Below are 7,841 nucleotides of genomic sequence, written 5' to 3' on the forward strand. Positions count from 1 at the left end.
AATTATTACCAATTTTTTATAATAGACAACAGATACAAAGATATCATTAGTCAAAACACTGGTAAGTGGCAATGATAGGTAAGATACAATGTTTAATATATATTGTATATTCAGTGAATAGTTATTAATTTCATTATTGTCTAGAATTTTTAGAAAAGAAAACAGTATAGAAAAACTAAAAGGACACAAATATACATATTCACTTAACTAACGCTGTTGTTGTTTTATATTAGGACTGCTCTAGGATGGGATGCATCCCAGAGGAGAATAAAATCAAATTGTGGGGGGTGGGGGTTGGGGGCGGTGTCTGGGTGACTCAGTCAGCTAATTGTCTGCCTTTGGCTCAGGTCATGATCCCAGGATCCTGCGATCAAGCTCCATGGCAAGCTTTCTGCTCAGCGGGAAGACAGCTTCTCCCTCTGCCTCTGCCCCTCCCTCTCCACTCATGCTCTGTTTCTTTCTTTCTGTCTCTCTCAAATTAATAAATAAAATCATTTTAAAAAACTCAAATTGGGAAAGAACTTTTAATTCAGAGTATCTTTGGTTTAGCAGTAATTGTTGCATTCCTGCTCAACTTTTCAATATATTGACCTAGAGATCCCGGGGGGGGGGGAGACAAAAGCTTAAAATGACCATAAAACTCAAATAGAAGTAAACCACCACAGGATAAGATCTCCATTCATTCTCAGAAGTGAATGAGAGCCATTTAACTCAAACTTCCTTTAGTAGCGTAAACCTAACTTTGACCCCATGGTAAAGAAGCTAACTAAAATCATGTAAGAAGATGCTTTGCTCCTCTCAAAGCTTGATTTTGGCTATTCCAACAGAAATATGAGCAATGTTTTCTCCAGTTCCCAAAGGCTGATTTTAGGTAGCAACAGTAATGTGGTTTTTCCTCATCTCTTATCACCATATACCCAGCCCCCCAATATCAATTGTCCCACCAATTCATTTTTTTCCCCACCATCGGGGCAGAGATTCCAAAGCCCAGCCAGTCACTAAGAATCAGACTCTATGTCAGGTTTGCTCTAGCAGGTGGTGGTGGCTATGGAAGGATAGAGGAACCTACCGGAGGCAAAGAGGCATTATAAGAAGTTTAATAACAAGACCTAAATGCTATAGGAGAAAAACTGAGAACAAGACATGTCATGAAATGTGCTTTTTTAGGCATTATGCCAATTCTGAGCAGCAGAGAAATGAGATCATATTTCTGAATTAATATTTTATAGGACCCTTTGTATAATTTCAAGAAACTCTTCCACCTGCTCAGTAAGAATAATGAAAATCAGACTTTATAAGTTATTATTAGTTATTCTGATTTAAAGGGAAGAGGGTTAGGAATCAATTTATTGACCTGGGGAAAACTGTAATTCTACAATACTTTTATTAAACTAATTTGATTTTAGATAAAGAAGAAACAGATCAACAGACATCTGCCACACTTCTGTGAATAAGAATGCAATTTTAATCTTGTTCAAATTGATAAACGTGGAGCATAGTCAATAAAGGCATGTGTGTTTGGTTGCCATGGTCAAAAAAATACTAATATAAGTTTGATGAGAGGCAAGGAGACAATCAGAATAAATATAAAATTGACATATAATTACTTGATTAGTAGAACTGCATAGAGAATTATGTTAGTAGTTGACCAACTTAGCTTTGATAAACGTATACAAGAGGCCATAAAAACAATTGCTAACGCTCAGACTTTGTCATTATTCTACAGGATTGTCTCTTCATGTCTCTCAGAATGAAAGTATGTTAGTTGACATCATCACAAAAACTTTGTTGTAATTGTTGAGCCATTTCCTATAATAATTGCTTTTTTAGCCCTGAGGTTAGTTTTTAAAGCTTGAATTATGAATATTTCATATTATATTATTTTCATATTCCACGTGCATGCCTCATGCAAATTAACTTTCTTATAGCCTCACACTGACCTTTACTTCATTGAAGGAAATTAAATTGTAAAATGAATCTGCTTAGGAAAATCTTTTTCTTTTTTTTTTTTTTTTTTTTTTTTTTTTTTAAAGATTTTATTTATTTATTTGACAGAGAGAAATCACAAGTAGGCAGAGAGGCAGGCAGAGAGAGAGAGAGAGGAGGAAGCAGGCTCCCTGCTGAGCAGTGAGCCCGATGCGGGACTCGATCCCAGGACCCTGAGATCATGACCTGAGCCGAAGGCAGCGGCTTAACCACTGAGCCACCCAGGCGCCCCAGGAAAATCTTTTTCAAAAAATGTCTCTTTCTTTATGTTGTTGAGGTTCACCAGAAGCCTTTAGCATTCCAAGTCATAAATCCTATTATATAATGAAATGAAAATCTAGTTAATTGATAGAAAATTAAAATATTTTGTTTGTCTCAGGATGAAAATGAAATAACAATGTTGGAATATTGGAATATGGTAGAAAAGAAAAAAAGTAACTACAACAATTAGCTCTTAATATTTTCAGGATTTCAAGATGCTTATCTAACCATATATTGGCCTATTTTGACATTTTCCTCAGGCTGCTTGAAAATTGATGAAACACACACTGAAACAAAGACATTTCAGTTCTGTAAATATCTGAAAATCCCATATTTGTACTTCCAATAATATATTCATATATTAAATAAAAAATACCTTAAATACTTAGAAACAAAATTTTGCATGTTACTACATAATGAAACTATTTTCTGTTTTATTTGAGAGTGCTTTCAGAACAGGTTTTTGTTTTTTTTTTTTAAGATTTTATTTATTTGAGAGAGAGAGTACATGAGTGGGCAGAGGGACAGGCAAACTCCCTGCAGTCCAGTTCAGAGCCCACAGGTGAAGGGAGGCACCATCCCAGTACTGTGAGATCATGACATGAGCTGAAACCAAGACAGATGCTTAACCAACTGAGCCACCCAGGTGCTCCTTCAGAACAGATTTTAATCTCTGATGATTTGCAAGGAAAAGAATAATACAGGTTAGGTATTTTCTATTCACAAAATCTCAGCTGCCTCCTAAATTTTACATATGTAACCTTCTGATGCCTGGTGGCACTGATGTCCTGTATACTAAAGAAGGAGAAAAACTTTGAGTTGGACTGTTTATTTTAAATTCACATTGCATCTTATTTTCAATATATTACATTGGCTTTACTTCCTTTATCTAAACATCCTGATTCAATTTTCATAGTAGAGTGTTTTTTAATGTAACATCATGCATGGAATCGAAAATAGAAGCATTTATTTTCACACCAAGAAAGTTTTGTTTGTATGCCAGGCTTCTAGGGAACACACCTATAAAAACAGAGTATATAGATTTTAGAATAATCTTGATAAATTATTACTTAGTTTAGGAAGATGAACATCGTCTGAGAGATAGAATAACCAACTCTATAAAATCAAGAGACCCAATTTCTTTTTCAGGAATTTTAATTTTAAAAGAATTAGAAGACAGAAAATTGGATATAAAGTCATGACATTCTCAAGCTTGTTGACTTCAGGGGGTGGAAAACAAAAAAAAATATAGATTCTATAATTGTTTAGTAAATTCTATAACTCAGTTACATGTAACATTAATAAATACCCAAAACTCTTTCTCATTTGAGGAATTTTTCATAGATATTTATTTTCTATTTTTCCAACCTCCCTTTTCCTTCCTCCCATTCTGTCACAGCCTACATTTCCTTCTGTATGATTCATTATTTTACTAGGATGGTAAATGCTCCTTTATTTTATGTGGCAAAATTAGAGGTTTTAAAGAGAGTATATTCATCAAAAACTTTCAAATGTATAACTGCGATTTTACATTTGATTTCAGAACCCTTCTTTTTTTTTTCTCATTGATGTAAAATATGGTCTGAATTATCACTTATCCTTTGAAAAGACTTGAGCAAACAACCCATATCTTTGCTCAAGACTTAGCCTTATAACATGGAAGAGAAAATTTAACCTCTGTGGTTAAAACTTATAATATAAATGTTCATTTTTTATATCATTAATTTTAACCACTGTTACTCATTCTAGTATTTATATGTAGCATATATAAAGTATGAAACAAGCAATGAGATTTTTTATAAAATAAAATAATAAATCAGTGGCTCCAATAAAATTTTATTAAAATGATTCAACCAAATATTCAAAAATTAAGGTAGTTTCTATTTAAAAAATGAATTTAAGAGATTAACAAATAATATATGACACATATCCTCAGTATAAAAGCCAAATACCACACTACCTAAATGTAGTTTTATATAAAGCATAGCTTTCAGCTGAATATTGTACTATGCAAATTTTATCAGGTAACATACCATGAAGAAAGTTTCTTTCTCTCTCCCTTTCACTTTTAATTCACCTCTGAATGTCCAGTGCTAACACTACCAATCAAACACAAAGTGTTCAATAAATATTTGTTCATACATACAGCATGCTACAGAAGATGGGCTGGCTATGCTATATTACCTTTCATTACTTCAGGTAATGTAAATGAATAAATTTGTGGTTAAAATGGTAAGTATCTTTGTGTTTGCTTCCCCTTTATGGACCAATGATAATGAAAAAGCAAGAAAATTAAATACAGTTGGTGTCACACAGTGAAAATAAATTTAATGTGTTTAATTTTAGTTAATGTTATGGTTAAGTCTGAGCATTTTGAGGAGTATATATCTTGAATATGCTTTGTCCTGTTTTTGTTTTTTTCTCCAGGGAACATTGCACATAATTAAAAAGATTTTTTTCAGCTTTGTCTTTAAAAGAATATTTAAATTTATAATTTTCCAATATATTTTTATGTGGCTAAATGTCATTATTTACTTTTCTATGTGGGGTAAAATGATAAAAGACTTGGTAAGAGCAAGAGTTATCTTGGGCGCCTGGGTGGCTCAGTGGGTTAAGCCGCTGCCTTCGGCTCAGGTCATGATCTCAGGGTCCTGGGATCGAGTCCCGCATCGGGCTCTCTGCTCAGCAGGGAGCCTGCTTCCTCCTCTCTCTCTCTCTCTGCCTGCCTATCTGCCTACTTGTGATGTCTCTCTGTCAAATAAATAAATAAAATCTTAAAAAAAAAAAAGAGTTATCTCCATATTTATCCAAGAAAAGCTCATTATTCTCAAAGGACATTTATTTGATTTTAACATAAAAATTAGGAAAATTTATAATTAAAATATGATATTTAAATTCCAAGAATAAGTCCCATATTTCTGTTTACACACTAAGTCAATATATACTTGGTACTTTACAAACATTTTTAAATTTAATCATCTTAGGATCACTGTAAATGTTTTACTTCAATATTATAACTGAGAAGTTGAAATTCAAAATAATTAGGAAGCTTACTAATATACTATACTGGATAAGTGGCAGAGCCAAGATTCAAATAAATATACACCACATTCAGATAAAAGTATGCCTTTACTCTTTCCTGAAATGTGAGCTTTCATCATAATGCTTCCTTTTGCTTCCATTTGATTCCATAGTCATTTATTGAGCTTCTATCATGTATAAAATATGAGAGCATGGGTACTGACTTTTGTCTTTGAGCTTCAAGATACTCCAAATTATCTTCTATCCATTTAAAGATATTGGTTAAAAAAAATGTAAGCTGTATTTCCTGTTGTTTCTTTCCTTTCACTTATGTCTAAGGTTTCTACAAAATTACACTTTACTATTAGATCAGTATCTCATATTAATATTTAGTCTGAAGTTTTCCTTCATTAACCATACTTATTTGCCATACTTTTCCTTGCTTGCGTGTCAATCAAGAGGTGCTTCAGAGAATATCAGGTGGTCTACTTAGAGACCAAAATGTAGAGACCATAGAGGATAGAGGATTAGAATCAGAAATGCTGAGCCTTTATATTTAAAAAAATGTGTAAGGTAAAGATGCTCAAACGTAAATGAATTTCTGAAGCACACACATCTGTTTAGGTAGTCCAAGCATTGAGGTTCTCAAGGTCTCCAGCTTCCATTGTATTTCTGTAATGCCTTCAGCCAGTGCTCAGTATTGTCTGCACATTTTTACTTGGCTTTTTCACTTCTTTTTTTTTTTTTTTTTGACTTTTTATTTTATTTTATTTATCTTATTATTTTTTTAATATAATTTTTTATTTTTTATAAACATATATTTTTATCCCCAGGGGTACAGGTCTGTGAATCACCAGGTTTACACACTTCACAGCATTCACCAAAACACATACCCTCCCCAATGTCCATAATACCACCCCTTTCTCCCAAAACCCCTCCCCCCAGCAACCCTCAGTTTGTTTTGTGAGATTAAGAGTCACTTATGGTTTGTCTCCCTCCCAATCCCATCTTCTTTCATTTATTCTTCTCGTACCCACTTAAGCCCCCATGTTGCATCACCACTTCCTCATATCAGGGAGATCATATGATAGTTGTCTTTCTCCGCTTGACTTATTTCGCTAAGCATGATACGCTCTAGTTCCATCCATGTTGTCGCAAATGGCAAGATTTCATTTCTTTTGATGGCTGCATAGTATTCCATTGTGTATATATACCACATCTTCTTGATCCATTCATCTGTTGATGGACATCTAGGTTCTTTCCATAGTTTGGCTATTGTGGACATTGCTGCTATAAACATTCGAGTACACGTGTCCCTTTGGATCACTACGTTTGTATCTTTAGGGTAAATACCCAATAGTGCAATTGCTGGGTCTGGAAGAAATGGATGCATTCCTAGAAACATATAAACTACCACAACTGAACCATGAAGAAATAGAAAGCCTGAACAGACCCATAACCAGTAAGGAGATTGAAACAGTCATTAAAAATCTCCAAACAAACAAAAGCCCAGGGCCAGACGGCTTCCCGGGGGAATTCTACCAAACATTTAAAGAAGAACTAATTCCTATTCTCCTGAAACTGTTCCAAAAAATAGAAATGGAAGGAAAACTTCCAAACTCATTTTATGAGGCCAGCATCACCTTGATCCCAAAACCAGACAAGGATCCCACCAAAAAAGAGAGCTATAGACCGATATCCTTGATGAACACAGATGCGAAAATACTCAACAAAATACTAGCCAATCGGATTCAACAGTACATTAAAAAGATTATTCACCACGACCAAGTGGGATTTATTCCAGGGCTGCAAGGTTGGTTCAACATCCGCAAATCAGTCAATGTGATACAACACATCAATAAAAGTAAGAACAGGAACCATATGATACTCTCAATAGATGCTGAAAAAGCATTTGACAAAGTACAGCATCCCTTCCTGATCAAAACTCTTCAAAGTGTAGGGATAGAGGGCACATACCTCAATATCATCAAAGCCATCTATGAAAAACCCACCGCAAATATCATTCTCAATGGAGAAAAACTGAAAGCTTTTCCGCTAAGGTCAGGAACACGGCAGGGATGTCCATTATCACCACTGCTATTCAACATCGTACTAGAGGTCCTAGCCTCAGCAATCAGACAACAAAAGGAAATTAAAGGCATCCAAATCGGCAAAGAAGAAGTCAAATTATCACTCTTCGCAGATGATATGATACTATATGTGGAAAACCCAAAAGACTCCACTCCAAAACTGCTAGAACTTATACAGGAATTTGGCTTTTTCACTTCTTTAATTGTTCATTTTGTTTCCTGTTTGTGACCATGTTTTCCTTCCATGGATACAAGTTCTTTGAAGTCAGACATTAAGTTCATCAAAAAGTCCTTCTATGTTTTTGAAGGGTCCCACTGAATTCTTTAAACAAGATATTGGAAAAGTATTACAAATGAAAAAGCTGTATAAAATTTATTTGTGATCCTAATCAGCCCATGATATTTCCAGTGAGATCAGAAAGCTTGTATATCAAATCATAACTGTGCATGAAGCAATCAGCCTCTTTGAAAAGACACTTCTAC

This window comes from Mustela lutreola, chromosome 14, assembly GCF_030435805.1.
Source record: "Mustela lutreola isolate mMusLut2 chromosome 14, mMusLut2.pri, whole genome shotgun sequence".
Classification (NCBI taxonomy): domain Eukaryota; kingdom Metazoa; phylum Chordata; class Mammalia; order Carnivora; family Mustelidae; genus Mustela; species Mustela lutreola.